At 44.8% G+C, this 20,763-nt stretch overlaps 1 protein-coding gene across 4 annotated transcripts in view; it reads right to left on the reverse strand.

Moving 5' to 3' along the window:
* The window catches only part of Cacnb4 (calcium voltage-gated channel auxiliary subunit beta 4), a 264,280-nt gene that overhangs the window by 64,107 nt on the left and 179,410 nt on the right, over positions 1 to 20,763 (reverse strand). The gene's annotated exons all lie outside the window — the stretch shown is intronic.

Genomic DNA, 20,763 nt, shown 5'->3' on the forward strand with positions numbered 1-20,763 from the left:
GGGGGGGAAGTTGGGGGGGGAAGAGTGGGAGGAGTGGGAGGCTGGGAGGAGGCGGAAAATTTTTTTTTCTTTCTTAATAAAAAAAAAAGTCAGTAGAAATATTGGGAAATTATTTTATAAATGGATGAGGAGTGATCTACATTTCACAGGAACACTTTGCACGTGTAAGGGTTATTCCCAGGAGAAGGAGAGTGACGGTAGATAGTCTGCCAGAGGAAGGGTTTCTCCTTCTCTGAGAGGGTATGCAGGGTAGGTAGGTGAGCTGCCATGGGCCCTGGTGCCAGGGTACTGAGTTTACATCACCCTGCTTTGTTGGCTATGGCTTTGGCAATTGTCGGAAGCTTTGGAGTCCATTTCCTTCCTTTACAGCACGGATAATGGCATGTAAGTCAGAGCCTCCTACTGTTTGACTTGAGATAGAACATCATATTTTTTTTTATCACCCTGGGGAATATTCAGGAAATGGAACAGTTAATCTTTGACTCCTTTAATTTCAGATCTGGCAACTTTTCAACAATAAAATTTTTGGTTGTCCCAGAGTTCTAGGATATATTATATCTTCCATCACCTCCCCCTCCTCCTGCCCTCTCCGCCATTCCTCTTCCACTTTTTAAATAGTGTTAGGGTATTGGGGGATGTCTCAGACAATAAAATATTTGCCGTTCAATCATGAGGACCCAAGTTCCGACCCCTTAGAAACAGGTGTGCTCAGCCATTTCAGAGCTGAGGGTTAGAGAGACAGGGGATCCCTGGAGCCATTCTAGCAAATTGGTGAGCTCCAGATTCAGTGAAAGGACTTGTCTTTTAAAACTAATATGGGGAGGCATAAAAGAAGACAACCCAACAGCAACCTTCAGTCTCTGTGCACTCCACACACCAAACACACATACACGAACATGAATATACACAAAACAACTGTATTGAAGTGTAATTTAAATACCCTTGTAGAAGGAGCTGAGGGCCGCTTCCCGCCACCTGGCTCCTGCACAGCTAGCTTTACCCAAAATAATTACACGGAAACTGTATTCTTTTAAACACTGCCTGGCCCATTAGTTCCAGCCTCTTATTGGCTAATTCACACATCTTGATTAACCCATTTCTAATAATCTGTGTAGCACCACGTGGTGGTGGCTTACCGGGAAGGATCTTAACCTGCATCCATCTTGGAGAGGAAAGCTATAGCATCTGCCTCATTTCCCTTCTTCCCAGCATTCTGTTCTGTCTACTCCGCCTATCTAAGTTCTGCCCTATCAGGCCAAGCAGTTTCTTTATTAATTAACCATGAAAGCAACAGATAGACAGATGAACCACCTACATCATACCATAAAATGCATTTAAGCCATTTAATTTAAAATTATTTCTCTCTCTCTCTCTCTCTCTCTCTCTCTCTCTCTCTCTCTCATGTGTGTGTGAGAGAGAGGTGGAAGGGGGTACATGCATGCCATGGCACATGAGTGGAGGGTAGAGGACAGCTCTGTGGTGTTGCTTCCTCTCTCCCACCTTTACATGGGATCTGGGGATCGAACTCCTAGTCATGGGGCTTACAAGACGAGTGTTTAACCAGATGAGCCATCTCACCAGCCCTATCCAGACATCCCAATGAAGTAATGGCCTTACAAACCACGGTCTCATCCCCGTCCCACTCTAACGCACCTATTAGAACGTTTCTACCACTTCAAAACGAGCCCATGTCCATCAGTCCGTCCCCCCTCCCTTCTCTAGGCACAGGAACTCTCTTACTCATTAATCCTTCTAACATGGAAATAAGCTGTCCGCTTTATGGGCAGTTTTAGTAGCTGGATATAGCTAACATGTATTACACCAGATTAAGGCAAGAAGGCGGGATAATCTAGAAACGCTTGGCTGTAAAATGCAATGATAGCAGAACGGAGTCTTGCTATTGTTGCCGATCGGGATTCATAGTTCTTCAGTCCTGGGTATCCACTAACCAGTCAATTCATGGATACCAGTCATTCAACGGGTACTGCCTGGGACCCTGTGTTAAACTTTTCCCCATGTGACTGATGGCTGCTGTGTTGTGGCCGGCAATAGAGACACTCAAAAGGCCAGTTTCCTGACATCAGATAAGTGAACTTTCAACTTAAAAAAAAAAAAAAGTGGCGTATTCCCAGTGGTTTTTGTACTATTAGGATGGTCACAGGACATGGACTTGAATCTGTCTCTCCACTGAGCTTACAATAACTCCACAATGTCCTTTTCCATGCTGCAGAAAGAACACTGCCTTTTCCCTTATGAATTCCCTAAATTTCTCAGGCTAGGTGAGTGACTGAATCACTCTAAGACAAAATACATAAAAGGTTTTCGGTAACCTCTATCTTTGTAGGCTGCCTCCCTCTCTTTCTTGCTGACGTTCTTTTTCCTCTATGATCTCCCTCCCGAATCAGATCCATGGATCTTTGCTAGGGCACCAAGCTTGTCAGGACCCTAACTGTGTTTGAGTCCCATGCCCGGTACAGCAGGACCTTGTGGTAAGGCACACACCCTCCCACCATCTCTTCTTTGTTCCACAGCCTTCGTTAGAATGCCAAAATTTCAAATTGTGAATTTCATTCATCTCTATTTTAATGATAACTTGGCATTTTCAACATCAGCAGATAAATCTAACATAACCATGAAAGTATCATGTCCTGTAACTCTGCAACAAAGCCCAGGGCCATGGGCATGCTGGGAAGGGCTCCCACTATGAGCTCTGTCTCACCCTACCATTTTTTTCTGGCATGTTCTCACTACTATGTTGCCCAAACTGGCCTGGAACTCACAGTTTTCCTGCCTCAGCCTGTTCCTGTGACTACAGGCATGTGTTAGCAGACACAGCTCGTGTTTTGGAGAAGAGACAAACTCTTTCTATGTAGCCCAAGACTTTGATATGTTGTCCAATGTCTTCAAGCTTGTAACCCCTGACCCTCTCCCGAGGGCTGGTTTCCATTTTTATCCAAGTGATAACTTCCTCCTAGAGTTCACACTGCACACAACCTGTCACATCAATAAATTAAGTAAAGATTTGATATCAATACACACTCTAGAAATAAGTAAAGTACAATCTTTGTCTTAACTTTCTGCTGCAAAATAGGAAGTAGTAAATTCTTTAATCGTAGTTTAATGCAATTTATTTAAGAAAAAAATAATCAGTTATAGGGTTGGTCTACCTAGTTCAGGGATTGTTGTAACTGCCCTGATTTCAGAGTATGTTTCTATGGATTGCCAGTTGGAAGAGACCCATCAATGGAGCAAACCCAAGAATCCGCACTGACTGCACAGGTCCAGGGAAAGTGATGCTGGCCAGGTCAGATGTAAGGATGATGGTATCCTAAGTGGCCTCTTAGGCATTCTGGGAAAGGAGAGGCTGAGATGTGAACCAGCAGGTTTGCAGGTTCAACCAGGCAGCAGGTACTTTTACACTGCCCTTGTTTCCCCAAATCCAGCCTAGATAATGAAGATGAGCATCTATCCTACTTCAGTTAGGTGTCTAGACGCCTACAGGTCAAAGGTGCCTCTTCAGGTGTGCTGAACAAAGTTGACTCGTTATAACTCCATCTCTGTGCTGAGTGAAAACCCTCCAGTTCTATGACAGCTGGCAGTTGTCATGGAAGCCACTTGAAAGAATCACAAAAAGAAATAAAACGCATCAAACTTAACCCCCTATCTACCTATTCCCACAAGGGACATGACTAGTCCCCCACCTGTTAGCCCACCTTTCCCCCTCTGGGTTAGATACTTTTTCCACTGTCGTGACAAAATAACCTGGTAGAAGCAATTTAAAGACAGAAAGGTTTATTACAGTTCACAGTCTGGGCGTGCAGTCCATCGCGGTGGTGGGGTGGGCAGGGTGGCAGGAGTGTGTGGCAGCTGCACACAGTAAATGACGGAGCACAGAGAGGTGGCTGCTACAGCTCAGGCCAATGTCTCCTGTTTATTTAGTAGGGGATCACAGCAGGGACCATAACCTATGAATAGTACCACCTACATTGAAGGTGGGTCTTCCCACCTCCCTTAACCCAATCTAGAAACTTCCTCAGACACACGCCCAAAGGTTTGTTGCCATGGTGATCCTAAACCTCATCAAGTTGACAACAAACCATTCACGCCCTCATTTCTTTTCATCTCTAGCTATAATTTCACGATCCACAGGGGATGGAAAGTTGATTTGAGAAGATTATTTCACGTTTCTATTCTTGGCCAAGAATCAATGTCTCTTTTACGACTCAATTGGCTTCCTCTTGTTATTGGTTCCACAAGTCAAAGAGGGAAAAACAATATAGTTTGAGGGCAAAGCTGCAAACAGACTGAACCAACGACATAAAAATTGGGGAAACAACAACAACAAAACACAAGAAGTTGCTGTACACAGACAAGAAAGGCTTCGATATTTAGTCATTAACGTGTGTGTGTGTGTGTGTGTGTGTGTGTGTGTGGTGTGTTGCTCAACCAATGAGTCCAAGTACAGAAAAAAAAACCCTCTGTGGAGCTGAGAAATAAATTTGAAAGGCTCTGTGAATTCAACAAGGGCTTTATCACTATAGGAAAAATGAGAATGAGGGGCGAGGCTGGGCTGGGGAAGGGAAGAGAATCTACTGGAAGAAGCAACACGACAAGCCGCCATGCTAACTACTCATCAGCAGTCACACGCTGAGCAGTGTGACAGTGCAGGGGACACAGGTGAGTATCTGGGCTGTGCCCCTGGCTGATCCCAGTGCTGGCTCCTAGAGACGTTAGCTTCAGCCGGAGCTCTCCAGACAATGCGGCATCTCAAGCTTCACTAATGAAACTTCAGCTGCGCCATCAAGGAGGAAATCCTGCCCCACTGCCTCTACAAGGCATGCTGCCTGCAGCTCAGGCATCTCTTGATTCTTAGAAACATGACCTTCTCTGGTCTTCTGGAACGTGGGTGGTCCCTTTTCCCATTTCCCCCAGAGTGGTCCACAGAGTGTCCCACCAAACCTTCTTTACAACAGGGTCTAGTTCCTTGCCGGTCAGACTAGAGACACAGTAACAACATGTAAGCTTCACCTTAGGGCAATCACTTGTGCCTTCAAAGATCAAGACTCTTCCTCTGTCAGATAAAGCAAGAAACAACACACCCGCTTGACAAGAGAGGAAGGGGGAGAAGGGACTTGCCACACCCAGGCCATCCTTAGACGGTGCCCTGGAACCACTGTTCCACCAATCAAAGTTCCTAGTGGGAAAAGGCACACGTGGGAGCTAACAGTGCCTGCGTATTTCATGAAGAATAGAAGGGCAGGGGTCCAGGCCGTGTAGCTCTGTGGATGGTGTGTGGTTGGCGATCACAAGGCCCTGGATTTTATCTCTAGCGCCTCCTGCCTCTTCCAAACTCAGCCCTGAGGTGGCTGAAGATAAATGGGAACAGACTCGAGCCTTATCCCAGGCTGGGGGGGGGGGTGTCCTGGGTTTGATGGTCTTCAGAGTTCCTAGCCCAAAGTTACCCCTCACAGTGTGTGGAAGAACGAAAGAGGTGGCTCCAAGGGCGGGAGAGAACTTTCATGGAGGACCCAATACTGCCCAACCTCCACCCCAGGGGGAGGGGGTCTACACCCTGCTTCCACATGCTGCCAGACACTGTGTGGGAAAGACTGGTGTGAACCCCGTGTTTAACAGATGATGCGAAAGCTAGCTGTAGAAACACATACTCAGAAGTTGCTCAGACAAAAAAAATTTTAGAAGAAGGAAGGAAAAAGCTGTATTAAACCACATGCTTGAAATTATGGATAGAAAATTGATTGGCTCTGGCGGGGAGTGAGGGAGCAGCTCAGAATCCACAAATCAGTCCCTGCCTGGGAGCATCACAGCAAGCGTTTAAACCAGAGGAAAGAGGGACTGGGAAGTAACAGGTGCCGGGAAAGTTCTGTCGAGAGCGCCAGAGAAAACAGGAGCGACACCAACTTCACTTCTCATGCACCTTAAGTTTAAGCCGTGTAGCGTGGCACACACCTGCAATCCCAGCATGCGTGAGATGGGGGCAGGAGGATTTCAAGTCTGAGGCTAGCCTGGACCATTCAACATAATCTTAGAAAGTATTTAAAGGCAACACACACACACACATACCTAAAATATTTAAATAAAATGCCCAAGTTAAAAGAACTCTTGAAAGGGATTGATACATCTGATTGTTAAAGATTAAATACTTATCTTGGAAAATATAGTAATCAAAATTAAAATAACAAAAAGATAAATTGTCACATAATCAACCTAAGCTTCGATTGCCTTCATATTACGTGAGCTCTGACATTTTAAGACAAAAAGATGAACAGTCCACCTCTTCACTCCCCACCTGCTGGGCTACAGAATGAGATCTTGTCTTTAAAAAAAAAAAAAACCTAGCCTCTTTTCTAAGTAAAGTAAATTAAGATGTGGTAATATTTTCATCTATTAGAGTAACAAAATCCAACCATTTGATAAAAGGTCCAGTGGATAAACACTTGCTTTGCCAGCATGAGTATTGGAGTATGGATCCCATACCTGCAGCCCGGCGGGTGCGGTGGCCCCCCCTGGAACCCCAGTGCCCTGGAGGCAGAGACAAGGGGTTCCCCAAGCAAGCTGGCTAGCTAGACTGGCTGAAACAGTGAGAAGAGACCTTATCTCAGTAAATCAAAGAAAATGATCAAGGAAGGCACTAACTTCAACCTCTGCCTCCATAGGAAAACACACACGTATCCACGTACTTACATGCATGAGTGCCCATACACATATGAACACACACACACCGCACACACGTATACACTTGATCTCCCCAGCCCTTAAGCCTTTGATAACTCCCAAATCCCGGCACTTACATATGTTGGTAAGAGCATGAACTAGAATAATTTAGAGGAAATTAGACAAAAACAACTAAGACAGTCTACTTGAAGAAAATTTACCCTAGAGAGGAGGGTATCTCGGAGTCACAGGTGTAGATGGATAATTATGGATATTTATTGAAATTCTATGTACAAAGGGCTGTTAAATGACATTTATAGGTATGCCACATGTACCTATAAATCCAGCTATTCAGGAGCCTGGGGCAGGAGGATCTCTTACTCCCATAGATTCTAGGCCAGTCTGGGCAACACAGTGAGATTCCATCTCAAAATGTAAAATAAAATATGTAGGTCGCTGGTTTGGACCGAATGCTTGTCCAAGATCCAAGAGAGCAGACCAAACCAGAGTCATCCATGTGAGGCCCCAGGGCACCAGGTGGAAACCAAGTTTCCTTATCCAGCTTCTGCGAAATGAATACCAAATCCCCAAAACAGCCATTTGTAGCTGGCATGGTAAGCAAGTCCTCCGTGACCAAACCTTTACAAGAAAAAAGGATTCTGAAAAAAGCCAGCTTCCTTTTGTTCCCAGCTTCTGCTTCTGCTTCACTCTGCATTTTTGTGCTTAGGAAGCTCGCCTCCTCTGCTCAGATCACCAGCACGCTCGTTCTGGTTTTGAGAAAAGGGTATGCCCAATTCCGGCACTGGAAAAGACAGAAAGACTGAGAAGCTGAATTCATTATGGCGGTCTGTGATTGAAACAATCACAGAGATCCTATGGTTGATACACAGCAGGTATGCTTTCAGACAGTAATCCAACTCATGCAGTAGAATAACATGATGGCATGGAAGCTGTGGGAAAGACGTCACTTCTCCATCAAGGCTGTTTTATCATACATCAAGGACGTCAATGTGTTCTCACCAACGTGCTATTTATTCGTAAGAGTTGCCGTGGTTATGATGTCTCTTCACAGCAACAGAAACCCTAACAGGACACCGCTCTTCTAGAGGACCCAGGTTCAATTCCCACCTTCCACCTGGCAGCTCAAAACTGTCTCTAATCCCAATCAATCCCAGGGGTCCTGATGCCCTCCTATGACCTTCATGGGCACTACACACACATGTGCTGCACAGATTTAGACAGATGCTCACACAAAGTAACAATAAGTAAAATCTAAAAAGACAATGTCTAGAAGATAGTAGCTTGGCATACCTGAGGGTGTGGCAGATTCCTTTCACAGACACCATCTGGTGACCAAATGCCCCTCTACTCCTGGTTTCCTCCATGGAAGAAGGTAGCGTCACGTCACGGGCCATATATTCCAAGTCACAGAACTTCTTGCAGCGTGGTGAGCCCTCCACGGTACTTCGCCATGCCCACTCATGCCACCAGCAGTCACCAACCCCGTCTGACGTTTGGAGGACTCAAGCTCACGGTGTCCCCGGGCAACGGCTCACGGGTGAGCAGCACACAGCAAACCCTGTTCTTCTGTCCTATCTGCTCTTCTGTGTTCTCCATGTTTGCCCCCATTATGCCAATGGAAAAGGACTCATCCCTAGTTTAACCTAGTTTAACATTTCCAGGAACCAGGAAATGAAGCTTCGATTGAAATAAGGCAGCACTTTACAGACGCTAATTTAGCCAAAACTTGGGAGTGGAATGTTTTATCTGCACTGAAGTAAACAAGGCTTAGAGAGATGCTACTTACTATGTCCAAGGTCATGCAGCCAGTACAGTTGACCCCCAGCTGATACCCTTGAAAGCTCTTGATAATGGCTCACTAACCCGTGAGCCTCTGTAGCACCGTTGGCTTAGCTGGTCCCCGAGGTCAAAGGCACTTTAAACTCTCCCCCTCCCCCCTAGAATAAATTCATTGTTCACACCATATTCCCCAGAGCCAACCATCACGCTTCCTCTTCAAAGCTCTTTTGAGATCAACAGAGACGTCAGCTACCCGCCTGAGTTACCCAGCCTCCAGCTGAAGTGTAAGACTTATGCTTCAGGTAACTGGATGATCTGAAAGAAACCCCCCAAGATCTGCTCTTTTAGCTACCACTAACCAGGGATTGGCCTTCCAGTGCGTGGTGAGGAAGCATTCATTTGAAGTGATAGCAAAACATACGCTGTCAACTACTTCCCCTCTGGTTGTTTCGTCTTGTTTGTCTTTTCGAGATAGTCTTCCCCTGTAAGACAAGACTGGCTTGGAACCCAGTCTGCTGACCTCTGACTTGTGGTCCTCCCACCTTAGCCTACAGAGCTACCGGAACTAAGGCACATAGCTCACAGTCAACTATTACCAAAGACAAGAATGTCGCTACTGAATGTGACTGTCTGCCTTGCCTTCCGTTTTACTGTGAATACATCCAAGATGAGCAGGACTTAGGGGCCCAGGTCTGAGGCAGGAGGATAGCAAAAGTTCAAGGTCACTCTGGTAAAGTTAGTGAAACCCCCAAAACAAAGGAACAGGGTAGCTGAGGCTCGGCAGTAGAGGGCTTGCATATCTGTGTCCCCCTAAGAGTCATCAGAGAGGAGAACTTGTCATTCTTTGTTAGAAATGTTTTTGGCCCAAATATAAAATTATTGATTGAAATGAAGTTAGGACAGAACCCATGACCTAAATTTACTCTGAGAACCTTTCTTTTTTGCAAGAAGCCACGTGAATGGAGAGCTGGCAGAGAGGGAGCTTTTCAGCTGGAGCCTGAGCTGGAATCCTAGGGCCGCAACTGACTGGAAGTTTGCTTTGGGGGCACAATGCTCCATTGTTTTGTGCCCAGCTATGTTCTGAAAATGAGCATATTGATCTACTCCACACTGTGAGGACTGGGCACCGGGGGATGCCAACACACATCTCAGGTGCACAGACAATCACAGCCCTTGGGTTTTTTGGTGAGGTCAAGTTACTGTTTTGAAGTTTCTAAAAAGTCAATAGAGGTGTAAAGCTTAAACTAATCGGTGTTAACAAAATTAAATGCTCAGTGGTAAATTTCGGAACAACAACAGGAATTGGTTGAAACAAAATTTGGGGATAGTATCAGTTTTATATTTTCTGTGGTCAGAATGTGAGAGAGTGAGAATTATGGATGCTAAAGAAATACAAGGTTTATTTCCTGCCCTTAAACGGCTTACAGTCAAGTGGAGTGTAAGAGATATATTCACAGAACAAAGCAACTGGGTGATGAAATATGGTATTCAAAAAGGAAAAAAAAAAAAAAAGGAAACACAATCTCCTGAACTGTAAGAAAGCAGAGAAGCAGAGTCAGGGGTCCTGAGTCAAAGACAACTTGTGGGAAAGACAGAGCATCATTTGCATCTCTCATGCTGCCGCTGCCAAGTGGAGAAGGTGGGGCGGAGCGCGCAAAGACCTGGCTCTGGGTGCTGGGGAAAGAGAAGTATGGAGGTCCATGCTGAGGAGCAGCAGGAAACAAAATGGCAGAGAAGAATAAACGAGACTTCCTGCAAACCAGAAAAGCCGGTAGAAAGGATGCTAGTCCTTACGGTCGGGAGTGGACCCGTGGCATGCGCCTGAGTTAGTGAGCACGTCGACAGCTGCGGAGCATGTGTGACAGGGCCGGTGGAGATGGGAAGGCCGCAGGAGACTGTGTCTGGGAGGCTAGCAGGATGCTGGCAGTGGGAAGGGAGGAGGGAGGAAAACAGAAACTTTTGCTGAAGGACATATGAAACTATTTGACAGGATGTTGGGGATTGTGCAATGTAGCCACTCTTCAGTGTGTGCAAAGCACTGAATGTGACAAGACAAGAAAATCCACATTTTAAATTGGGTCATTTTTACCTTAAAGGTATTTTGGTATTTTGTCTTGATTTTTTTTTTCTTGAGATGGGGCCTTTCTATATAGTCTGGGAAGACCTTGAAAGGTCTTCTCACTCTGTAGCTCAGGTTAGCCCGAATCCTCAATCTTCTTACCTCTGCCTCCCGAGAACTGGGATTAGACGATGTGAGCCACCATCTCAGTTGCACAATTTTGAAAACCGTTCTATATCCATCACAAACTATTATGGGTGTTTAACCTGTCTGTGTCATCCAGCTGAGACACAGAGCTAACTCAAGACATGCAGAGGTGGGAAGGTTTTTAAATGTTGAATTGCTCATCTAATAAGTCCACCTAATCATCATTATTCACTTCGATATTTTGTGAAAAGGTTTTTCAACTTAAGCCATGGGAACCAAGATAAGACTATGTATTATAGACAAGATTAAAATGAGTAACAAAAAATTCCTTCTTGCTTAAAAAAAGTCATGAAGAACATTTTTTTTTAAAAAAAATGTGATTTGAGTTTTGAAAACTGAAATGTGAAATTGAAATGTGGCCTGGTAGTTGTTCCAGGGGGGTTATTTATAGCCAAAGAGCGTAAGGGTTGACAATGATGGACAAGCAAAATGTCTCTGTGCGTGGCGGCTGGGGGTTGTATTAAGAATAAGAATCTGAAACATAAGCCTTTCTCGTTTAAGCCATCATTGTCTCCCCCAGACGATTCCAGGGAGCTTGGCTTTCTGAACAGCTGACTGCTCTGTTTCAGCAGTGGAGCTCACTCGACAGAACCTTCTCCGTGTCGCATGACATGCAGCAAAGATGCAGCGCCTGAAAGGAAAAACGAGATGCCCACTTGCAGTGCACACGCATATTTTAGCAAAAACTGTGTCAGGGAAAAGCGGTCCTTCGGAGTAAAGGAATCACAGAACTGAAGACGGCACTGGTTTTCCGGGTGGAGAACACCAGTACTTGTCTCCTAAGGGAAGGTCAGCTTCCGCTCACCTCAGACACCACGGTAAAATCATCTCACACATGAGGGCACTGGGAGTGCTCACAGCAGCAAGACGCAGGGTCTCCTGGGGACATGCTCCTAAAGACACTGAAGGATGAGCCGGGGTAGTGGCAGCTCACAGCTGTAACCCCAGCACTCAAGAGGCTGAGGCAGGAGGATTGTGAGTTCAAAGACAGTCTGGCCACATACCATGACTTTGTCCCCCAAAATAAAAACAAACAAACAAAAAGAAACATGAAAGACTAATGTACAATCAGCTTGTACCCAGACTACTATATAAAGACACATTTGATAATATTAAAATCCTGAGTTAGAAACAGTGAGAAATAAATTCTTTCTACCCTGTCATCTCTCTCTCTGGAAAGTGACACAACAACATTATTCGTATTTTGGGTTCCACTTTAGCCTCCAGAAAGTTCAGAGCTAAATTCTAACTTTTCCCTTGATAGAGCTTTAATTTATAATTCCTTGTAAAAAATCAAATGTATTTATTTGTTATTTTATGTGTGTGACTACATGGATGTATCCCACATACATGCAGGTGCTCACAGACGCCAGAAGAGGACATCAGATCCCCTGGAGTTACAGACAGTTGTGAGTCGCCATGTAAGTGCTGGGAACCAAACCTCTGGAAGAGTAGCCAGTGCTCTTAACTGCTGAGGCGCCTCTTCAGCCCCACAAGTTGTGCTGAATTGCATGCATGCTGACCAACTGCTCACAGGCAGGTGGGGTATCCTTTTCATCTATGTATCCCCAAGGTGAGTTTGATAGCCAGGAGGTGACAATAGACATTTGTAAGAACGAAGGAGACCGAGGAGAAAGACAGCACAGAATCTAGGATAGTATCACATCTGTGAGGACAGTAACCAGTGGGGCAGCTTTTATAAGTTACTCAGCTGTTCCTTCGCATCGCTCCAGGACGGCAGAGCATCTCACTAGCCACTTGGAGCTGCAGTCAATAGAGAAAAATGCTTGCATGCAGTTTTTCAACTACACTGCTGCACACACTGATGAAATTTTGTGTTTCACTGAGTTCATCCATCCTTGATTAATTGAGTAGTTAAGCACTTCCAGTTACATGTGCAGCTGGGAATTCCTCCAGCTGCCATTAATTTTGCTAAAGAGTCAAATCGTCAGTATTTTTCTGCTGAAATGGACCCACTGCGTTCCTTCAAAACCAAGTACAGGCATCTCCCATTACTGAGGAACTTACAAAAGCTGCCCCACTGGTTACTGTCCTCGCAGATGTGATACTATCCTAGATTCTCGTTTGTTTTGCCAACCAGATGGGTACATCCCATACATCAGTGAGCGCCTGACACTCAATACCCAGACAGTAACAAAACAACTCGAGGGCCAACATGCAAGTAAATACTTTCCCCTGGCTTCCAGGATGACTTAGATTGTGGAAGGAGAGAAGTTGCACTAAAAATCCACCCTACATCTCCCAGTGAAACATCCTAAAATACACTACAGACTTGACCCGATGGAGAGCTAGACAGCTACAGTTCCCCCAAAGCCTGTAATCAAATGACGAAGAGTGAGCAGGGTGCAGTTCGTTTGGGATGCAAGTCTCCTGCATGGTACAAATGCATGCTAGATGCTGTGTTCTTAAATACAAGATAGGCTATAGGCAAACCTAAGATACTCCAGGAAGATAGATCAGAGCATTGGGCCCTATGCACAGGAGGCCTTCCCCAAAACTGGGATTCTTACCAACCAGTGGCTTGCTACCTGCCATCAATCTCTTTACTGATATGCTGTATTTTATGTTTACAATTTCTCATATGCTATGGATAATATGAAATGCACATTACTTCAACTTACAACGCACCTTCTATATGTCACTGTTCTCCTAAACTGAAATCCGACTTGCTCCGCAGCAATATCCTAAGAAGCGTTTGCAAGCCTTGGACAGACACTGTGCTCTCCTTAAGACTCTACAAACATGCACATACGCATGAATGAGCATGTGTAAGCTAATATAACAGGATGATCACAGATGTATCTTAGACCTTAAAATAGAAAGCAGGCATCAAGCTGAGCTTTTTGGCTCAAGCACCGGCTGCAATAGCAGCTCAGTACCTTGACCTCACAAGGAGTGTTTTTCTCAGCCAATAGCAATGTCCCTGACGGAAGGCTCAGCACAGAACAAATGTCTAAGTCATGTTGAGAGCTGCAGAAATCCAGGGCAAGAAGGACTGGATGTCAGGATCCAATCAGCGGCCAGAACCCCGCCTGTATCATTTTCTGTATGAAGTAAGCTCTGAAAGCATTCACACAACGCAGGAATATTCTATTTCTTCTGTCAAGTTCACTCTCAACCCTCAGCAGCTACATTATGCCGTCATCTACCTCTAGCAAAGACAAAAGATTCAGAACAGAAAAAACTGGCATTTTTTTCCTCTTTATAAAAAAGCATCAAGGGATACTACATCAATAAAAATTACTCAGATGCCTGTTTATTCTTAGCCCCAACTGAAGCATCAACGATGGTGTTGGAACATTTAAAATGAAGTGACTCATTAGCCTCCCTGATAAGAACATCACACACTTCAGCACAAGAGTTTTAACATTAGGAAGCTGTTTGGTACATTGGCTGTCCTATGAATAAGGGCAAAAAATTCATTTCCCCCTGTTTGCAGGGGTAAAAAAAATTGTCTTTTGTATTGTTGTATAAGTAAAAAAAATCATTATTGAGCATTAATACCTACATAAGCTCAAAAACACATCAGTGTACCCAGCTCATAGGATCTTTCGTAGCAAGAACATCTCTTTGGAGTTGCTGTATTTCCAGGAAGCACCCAAGCCACTGTAATTGCCGGAAGTGAAGATGGAGAAAATGCTTCGTTTGAGGATCTTGTTTATCTAGGGAGTGGAAGCACAGCCTTACTCCAGCAATGATCGGTGCTGCTGGTTTAGACGGCCCTGAGAAAGCTTTGATTTGTCCAGATTCACCCTACTCCACCCTACGCCCCCTCACCAGCTCCCCTCAGGCTAGACTCAAAGACCATTACCTCCCTCGTTCCCCAAGCGTCCCACACACATCGGCTCCACCGCTGACCTGCGTCTTCGCTACTTCCGTCCTAACTCCCACTTGTGCTGGAAGCATATGCGAGTCCCTTCAGGTTGCTCTTGCTGACCATCCTCTGTAGGCTAGCTCCGCTGCCACTGAGGTCTTCCCGATGTGGATTCCCAGTCCCCACCGTATGCACCCTCTGAGGGTGGCGCCGTGCTGGACTCAAGTCTCTTTTCCTTGAGGTTAAGCTCAGACTTGCTTTTATCAATGTTTATTAGATGAGGAAACATAAATGAGGAGCCAACTGTGGATGCAGGAGAAACAGAGGGTGGGGGAGAGAAGAGGAGCAAACCGCTAAAGCTACAGTTAGACATACTCATCCTGTATACAGAGATCTGCACTACAGCCATGTTTTATGTTAACACCTTCTCCAGAATCAAGTCTTTAATATTCTGACTCCCAAAGAAATAGGAGCGACCCAAATTACCTTAGATAGAAATAGCTGCTATTGCTTAAAATAAACCTTTCATTTTAGAATATTTTTTAGAATCATGGAAAAGTTGCAGAGAACAGAGAGCCCCCCCCCCCCATATCTGCTTTTCCCACCTCAGGTAATGCCAGATGCCTTAGATCACCAAGACTTGCTTGTCATAACTTTTTTAAAAAAATGATATCAGCTCCTCATTTTAACAAAACTCCAGTCATTGATCAGATTTCATCAGTTTTCTGCAAATTCCTTTTATAATCCCAGGAAAATATTCAGGATACCATGATTACTTTGTATATATGCTTTTAAAAAAATGAAATATTATTTGACTCCGAATAAAGAAAACTGCTCCAAAGGCTGACTAAATGGTCAGCCATTTTGTCCAACCCCTTTCATTGCATGTGTGATGGACAGACTGGTACCTGCTTCCCGGGTCTCAGCCAGGGAAGTCAACAGGTCAAGTCCTGCTTCAAATGCACCATGGCTGTCAGCTCAGGTAGGCTAAGAATAGTTCAATCAGGTCAGCACAGCCTTTCTAAATAAAAGAAGCTGAGGTAGAGATGATAGCAAACAAGACACCCGGTGGTAAAGAGCACCCTGAACTGGCGTTTCAAAGGAGGGCACACGTAGATCAAAAGTCTTCGAATCTTTTTCAAGGGACTTTTTGTGGTTTGGGTTAGAAGCGAGAACTTCAGATGAGAAGGTGAGGCTGCTAGCATCTGCCGCTTCAGAACCGCAGGCAAGAAGGACAGACAGAGACAGGAACAGGTACCTCGAACATCTCCTTTCAGCAAAGGACCTTTCCAGGCACACGGGGCACTAACAGCAGAAAACAAGGCACTCACTGGCTGCTGATGTCCGTGTTCCCAGTCCTTAGAAGACAAAAAGTGATGTATTTAGAGTGAGGTGGTGAACTTGAGTACTTGGGGAAGTTTGAAAGTAGATACCACGCAGGGACCATTTTTGCAGGCAAAGAGAAGCTGGACTTTTTTGCCTGATGGCATGGGAGAGAGGTTTTTACTTCTGCTAGAGCAGTCAGGATAGTTAAGGCCAATCAGGATACCTGAGTAGGTGTTCCCAGGAAAGGCCCTGCTGGGATAGGCACTCCCAGGTACCTTCCTGGCACCATTAACCCTGCGTGGTTTCGGCGATCAGCCTCTTGAAGGACCTCGAAGGTCCTGAGGAATCAAGGAAAAAACGGGTTGCAGGCGATGAAAGAGTTATGGAAATCACGGCAGAGAAATTTGATTCAACCCATCTGGAGACAAAAAGTCAGGGGAAGATTTTCAATAACAACATGCATAAGACCTACCGAGATCAAGCCAGTCATAACCTAACTTGGGACAGGAGGGGCTCATAGAGACCAACCCCTATTTGAGAAGCCATTGGCAACTGATGGTTGCTGGGGAGGGAGAGACAGTTTTCTTCAGGGATGTCGCCTACAAGAGGCTACCCATGTTTCAATCGGTGGCCCTACATCCTTGCACATACAGACAGCCCTAAGTGGACTTAGAGGGTTTTAGAGCATTGAAGTTAGGAAGGAATGACAGTGGGGGTAGGGTGGAGGAGGAATCGGAGGGGAGGGGAAGAGGTGGGTATGATCAAAATACATCGTACACGTGAATGAAATTCTCAAACAGACCAACAAAACGGTAATGGCTCCATGCAAAGACAGAAGTCATCTCCAGTGAGGGCAGAGTGGAGCAAAAGCGTGCCTCCCCCACCTTGAGAGACAATGGGCCTTTTTCACACTCGCACACAGCTTGAGCAGTCTCAGATTTACTATGTAGGGAAGGAGGACCTTGAACTCATGACTCTCTTGCCTCCTCCTGCCAAGTGTAGGATTATAGGCATGTGCCGCCATGCCCAAGTATCAGAGGTTTAAGTCAGACCTAAAAGTGTATTTTTCTGATTTAGATGGCAAAGGTTATTATAAGACACAGAGCTAAGCAACAGAGTTAAGGCAAGAAGACATAAAATTCCATCTTCTAAGCATCTTCTCAAATTCCCTTTTAATTTTGAGCATTGGTGTTAAGAATAGGGAAAGACTGACATTTTAGGTCTGCTATTTAAGATAAAACAGCAGCAACACAAAGGATTTGGGAAGTTTTTAAAGGAGGGCAACCGCGCTGAAAAACAACAATAAATTTAGGAACAGGGGAAGGGTCAGTCCAGTCTGCAGCTGACGTACTTTTCTGTGGATCCTTTCTGGTGGTTTCTAGGCATCTCTCATCTCCTGAAACATAAAGTCATTTCTCCTACAGGACTTCTGGATACACTGCTCCCATTTATTATATGATAATAACAATAACAATAATAGTAATAGTAATGAGAGATACAAAAGAGGTCAAAAATGTAAATTGGGCCAGCGTCCTTCTTACATAAACATTTGAAGGAATAAAACAGATAAAAGCATAAAATATTTTATGCCAACCTTAATGCTTTCTATAAAGGGGGAAAACCTACTATAAAATAAAACATTCAACATAGGACTATCACCAGTTCTAAAAAAAAGTTAACTAAAAAAATTACTTTTTGTAATTTATTTTTTACGTATTTTATTTAACATTCATATACAAATATGTGTTTGGATCAAACCCACCCCATTTCTTCCCCCTCCATTTCCCTTATCCCCCCCACTTTCCCCTCCTAACTTCATACTTCATGTTCATGCTCATATTCTCTATCTATCTATCTATCTATCTATCTATCTATCTATCTATCTATCTATCTATCTATCTCTACGTGTATGTAAATGGGTATGACACCGTCTACTGGAAAATGGGTAGCCTCTCAGCATCCACAACCCTGAAAAAAAAATGGCTTTCTCCCCAATCAACCACCAATCCAATATGTCATCATACAAGGGTGTGGCTTCAGGAGGCCCCCCCACCCGCTGGCATTTGGCTGGCCTGAGCCTGTGCAAGTCTTATGCAGGTAATGCTCGCCACTGTGAGTTCATGTCTGGCAAATACAGGCCCGCTACAGATGTCCACTTCCTCTGCCTCCTAGACTCTTCCCATCTGTCTTCCACAGTGATCCCTGAATTTGGAGATGAGGGGGTACAACTGAAATATCCCATTTAAAGTTGGGTACGCCACAGACCCTTGTTTGCTGTACAATTGTTCCATTTTGGGTCTCTGTAAAATCATCACCTACTGCCCTTCCCCGCTCCCAAAGGTTTTTCTGGTGAAGACTGAGGTATGCAGCAATCTATTATTGCAATTATCTTTATGTCTACCTGGCAAGTTATTATTATGTCTATCTGGCAAAATAAATGTACTAGTTTCTTCAAAGCTGGCCAATGAGATGGTTCACTGAATAAAAATCACTTGCTGTCGGGCCTGACCTAAATTCCACTCCTGGGACCAACTTGATGAGTGGAGAAAACTAACTCACGCTAATTGTACTCTGACCTCCACATGCACGCGTGTCCACACGCCACTAAGCAAGCATAGTAAAAACATTTTTTTTTACATGGAATAGAATTTTTTTTAATTTATTTATTTATTGAGGATTTCTGCCTCCTCTCCGCCACCGCCTCCCATTTCCCTCCCCCTCCCCCGATTAAGTCCCTCTCCCTCATCAGCTTGAAGAGCCATCAGGGTTCCCTGACCTGTGGGAAGTCCAAGGACCGCCCACCTCCATCCAGGTTTAGTAAGTTGAGCATCCAAACCGCCCAGGCCCCCCCAAAGCCAGCACGTGCAGTAGGATCAAAAACCCATTGCCCTTGTTCTTGAGTTCTCTGTAGTCCTCATTGTCCGCTATGTTCAGCAAGTCCGGTTTTATCCCATGCTTTTTCAGACTCAGGCCAGCTGGCCTTGGTGAATTCCCGAAAGAACATCCCCATTGTCTCAGAATGTGGGTGTACCCCTCGTGGTCCTGAGTTCCTTGCTCGTGCTCCCCCTCCTTCTGCTCCTGATTTGGACCTTGAGATTTCTGTCCGGTGCTCCAATTTGGGTCTCTGTCTCTGTCTCCTTTCATCGCCTGATGAAGGTTAATATTCAGGGGGATGCCTATATGTTTGTCTTTGGATTCACCTTCTTATTTAGCTTCTCTAGGAGTAAAAAACAAGAACTTCTTGAAGTTTGCGTACAAATGGATGGAAATAGAAAACACTATCCTGAGTGAGGTAAGCCAGACCCAAAAAGAGGAACATGGGATGTACTCACTCATATTTGGTTTCTAGCCATAATTAAAGGATAGTAAAAACATTTTTAAGTCTTACTCTGATTATCAAGTGGCTACAGGAAGGAAATATACATGTTTACCTGTTTATTCTAAGAACTATAAAGTATTTAATGGCCACTCATATCTAACATAGAACGTCAGAAATCAACACTGGCCAAGAGGGCTGCTAAGTCATAGAAAGAAACCTCAGATCTGGTACATGGTACAGGCAAAACTTTTTAACCTCTGACTTAGAACATAAGTTCCCCCAAAGGGAGCCATAACCCCATGAGACATTCAGCATTGTCATGAGATGCTTTTCAGTGTCAAACTTCAGCGGCAAGAAGTGCTTCTGGTCCATGGCTGGTAGAAGCCAGGAAGCTGCAAGTGTTCTACAGTGCACAGGACAGGGCCAGCAGAGAAGAATCTGGCTTGGAAAACCAAGAGTGCCACAGTTCGGAGGCCATTGAAATATCACCTCACCTTAATAAGTAAATTGACTGTGCAAAGTTGAATTGAGGCATTTGGAAATTGATTTATGCTGTCGGGTTAGCGGCAATCTGCTAACTGAATTCAGCTTGCCTTTTGCACAAACACTTCCCTATGAGAACAGGTAGGATGCAGGGTCTCACCCAGTGTCAGTCACATACTCCTTGGATGTCCAGAAGAGCATCTTGCTTTGACAGAAAGAACCCACACTGAATGAGAAGCTGACTGGTCCATTAGGAAGGCTTTGGCAAGGCTGAGGCAGAACCTGTCTGACCGTCTGCAAGAATGTCTGTACACACAAGGGTCTGGACTCTAAAAATCATAAGGTCTGGAAAATCCTGTGCAGGACTTGAGTCCAAAAAGTATTGGCAATAGGCTAAAAAAAACTAATAAGTGGCCCACAAGACTGAAAAAGCCTATAGTTTGAAGTCACGAGCCAGAGTGCGGAAGCCTGCCGGGGTGATTCTGAACCCAGCACTAATGTACTTACTCTAAATGCCCTCCCTGTCTGCATGCTTTGTCTGTGCTCAACTAGGAGAGCATTCAGCTGAAAGCTGGCTGGGAGCCCAGTGCACTGCCATTTTAAGTCCTCTCTCAATATGGCAGAGAACAATGTTTTGAAACAAAAATGAGAAGGGCAAGGCAGGGGAATGGAGTTACCGCTGGTTTCCACACTAAGATATATAGATATATACCTCAACCTCTTTTTAAAATATAGCAGGCGCTCGGCACTGATTGAAGCCTGTTCTTTCATTCTTTTAGTCAAGAATATGCATTAAACATACAACCCCGCGCTGAGCATAACGGGATTGGCAAACCTATGCTCCGTCTTCCTCTCCGAATGTCTTACATCAGGTAAAGAGAGTGGCAAACCTGCAGCGAGCACAGAGGCAAATATGGCCGTCTCTGGAGACTCATTCCCTTCCCTCCACTGCTAGCTCGTCAGAGAGCTGCCTCAGCTCTCTGAGAAAATACCAACACTGGCTCCCTGAGCACCTCTCTTTCTAATAAGGCCACTTCCCCAACCACAGCTTCCAGTGTTATA

Source organism: Microtus ochrogaster, chromosome 4 (assembly GCF_000317375.1).
Source record: "Microtus ochrogaster isolate Prairie Vole_2 chromosome 4, MicOch1.0, whole genome shotgun sequence".
Classification (NCBI taxonomy): domain Eukaryota; kingdom Metazoa; phylum Chordata; class Mammalia; order Rodentia; family Cricetidae; genus Microtus; species Microtus ochrogaster.